Genomic DNA, 3149 nt, shown 5'->3' with positions numbered 1-3149 from the left:
CAGATGGGGGCAGGAGTGCAATGAATTTATCATTAGAGCATTAGAAAGAGGATTTAAGTATCAAGAGTGTGACTGCACAAAAGCTGGAAAGCTCAGAATGAACTTTGTAATTTCGGGCATGTCTTGTGCTACATGTTTCGGTATAAAACCGCAGATCTACTATGCTTGATATTAATAGTCAGTGATGGAGACCAGTAAGTGTCAGACACTGGGCTGAATGAAGAACCTTTCGTTCAGATTTTACAGCATAGCAAATCTCATGCAGCCTATTGTAAAGCAGAGACATCTGCCATGAAATTATGACATTGATTAATAGGGGTTGTGGGGGTCTTCTTCCTGTTACAAAATCTGCTGTAAACATATGCTGAAGTACAGAGCCATTGTATGACTCCGCAAAACAGAATGAATTGCACTTTATATATATATTCATTCATTCACAGCATGGAGAGACTTGACAGTTTATACTGTGAATTTTTTTCAGCACTAGTAAGTGAATCTGACTGGAATAAATCTATAATTTATGGGATTTGCACATTATAAATCTGGAGAAGAGGCATACATTGACAAAAAGCCGATGTTGCACATACGAGGAAGCACCTCTGAAAACTGGTGGGTTTGTCATTTAAGAAATTCTTGATTCCTATTTTATGGGGGTGGGGGGGGTGGTGTTGGTTAATTTTTTTTTACTGAGGTATCTAATCCACAGTACCCATTATAGCAGGGTTTGGGGGAGTGAGGGATTGTATGACACAGTACAGAACTGCATTTAAAATTCTAGTTTTAATGTGTTTTTTTTCCCTTGGCTAAACCCAGTTGCAGTTGGGTTTCTGTAATTGGCAGTTGCTCCTTGCTGGCACTTTGGCTTCAAATCTTAGAAAACAGCAGCTTTTGTTTTGCCTAACTCGTGAAGTGTCCCTAACACTCCAGAATTCACTAGTGGAATTTTTAAGTTCTAGTGGAACCAAAAGCAGCATTTTCCGTATCATTCGCTTGCTGAACTAGATGTGTACATGAGGAAGAAGTGTCTACAAAATCAAATCCAGGTACAGAAAGGTTAATATTGCACATTGCTGAAGCAGCCTCATTTGGGAAGTGCCAAACAGCTTTCATTAAGCTGTCCGTTAGTATGATTTTTCTATTGTTCTTACACTGTTTCAAAGTCAGCAGCATCATCTCACTTTTTCTACATGCCCTAGTCCTTTTGCTCAAAATAGCTTGCACCTAAACAGACGTGCAGTGTTTGCTGCACACTTGCCCTGGTTACACATGCAGCAGTTCCCTCACTGCCAACCCAAACTCCTCATTAGTCACTTCCGTATTCACTGTTGAAACGCGAATCGTAGTTTTGCATGTAGGTCTGACGTGCAAGTGCACGTGTTTGTTTCCGAGAGATTTGCATTTTTGGTCTGGTTTTGCTACTAAGGTTTTTAATCGACTGCTTACCTGCTGCGAGGAATAAAAGTTCAAGAACGTATTTAGAATCCTAAACCTGTGTTGTCTGAGTAGTTTTTCCAAAATAACACATCCTGTTACAGGACTCCCTTCTCCCCTTTCCCCCCCCCATCCCCTCCCCATTAGTTCAAAGAGCTGTTCTCTGCTACTTCCAGAGCAGAAACATGCACCAGTGGGAGTCTGAATGGGGCATCAACTCAGCTTCTGGTGTTGACCAGAAAGCAATCAGTGCTTGCTTTATCCTTAGGAGAGGATGGATCCATGTTAAAAAAAAAAAAAAAAATCAGACTTTTTCTCCACCCTTCTAGACAACAGCAGACTACATTTTAGTTACCCATCTGCCTTACTCGGTTTCTCAACTTGAACATTTTAAGCCCAGGAGCTGGCTAGGAGGTCTCTGGGAGCTTCTCTTACCACTGGAAGCTGTACATTGATCGAGATGCTGTTACACTGGTCTTAGTGTTATGCCACAGTCATACTGAAATATAAAATAGCCTCTAATTTCTATTGTTTACGCCGGTGAAATAGGTCACCTGTGAAATTAGAGGTCTGTACCAACAGATCAGCCCTTGGTAGCATCCATCAAGGCAAATTGATCGTTCCCTGCCCTCTGCTGGCAATCGGCGATAGCGCTCCGGCAGCTGACGAGGGCCGTTTCCTGGGAATAATTTTACACATTAAGTTGAAGCAATTAACTGATATAGCTAGAACTAATGAAATCGCTCTGAAGCAATTAAATTGAAGAAAATTCGGACGGTTTAATTTAAAAGCAACCATTTTAAACTTAAGAAAACGGTACATTTGTCAGAACTGGGAATTAAGACAGCTTTGTTCTCAAAATATGCACCAACTTCCTTATTTTGAAACCAACTGAAGAAGTTTTACCATTATTTCGGTGACCAATTTTCATATAAATATGGAACCACCAGGAAGTACAACGCAGATGTTAGTGATGACAGAGGCCCTGCAGTTCAGCCGGCTGCAAACCCCGTGGCTGTTCCTCTTGACAGCCAAGGCACCGGGCAAGGGAGAGGCGGGGGAAGGCAGAGCGGCTTGCGGCAGCTCAGAGCCTCCCAGAAGTTATTTTGTCACCTCCTCCAGCCCGTCCCATTCCCTAAACCAAGAGGGGCCTTCACCAGGCTTCGTTCCACTGCTCGAGAGGCCAGCAAACCTGCTCTGCCGTGTCATCACTGCCAGCTCACAGGCCTGATCTGTGCCTCAGTTTCCCCACTAGTCAAGATCCCCTTCACAAAGCCAGCAAGCAGCCCCCTGAGCTGCTTGATTCTCGGGGCTACCAGAACTACGAGGCAGCAAGCCCAGTGCCAGGCAGGAAGGCGGGCAGGGAGGCCATGCCCTGCCCGCCCTGCTCCCTCGCAGCCCCCTCTGGGACAGCTGCAGCGAGTGCAGTCGGTCGTGCCGCCAGGGCTTGTAGGCGGCCCCCAGCCACCCCCTCCCCAGGCCGGGCTGCTGCACGGCCACCCGCCGAGGCTCAGCCACCCGCCGAGGCTCAGCCAGGGAGAGCTGCCGGGGCCCCGCCATCAGACACTATGGAGCACGTGATGGGGCTCCCATGTGTCCTTCCCGTGACACCACCACCGCCTTGTCCACCCCCCCAGTGACACGTCTGTGGGCACCAAGGCAGCTGCGCAGCAGTCACCAGTAAGCGATTGTTGCCGTAGAATCGGGTTTACACACAA

Source organism: Phaethon aethereus (genome assembly GCF_964289735.1).
Source record: "Phaethon aethereus genome assembly, chromosome: 16".
Taxonomy (NCBI): Eukaryota; Metazoa; Chordata; class Aves; order Phaethontiformes; family Phaethontidae; genus Phaethon; species Phaethon aethereus.
This window is presented reverse-complemented; position numbering follows the sequence as displayed.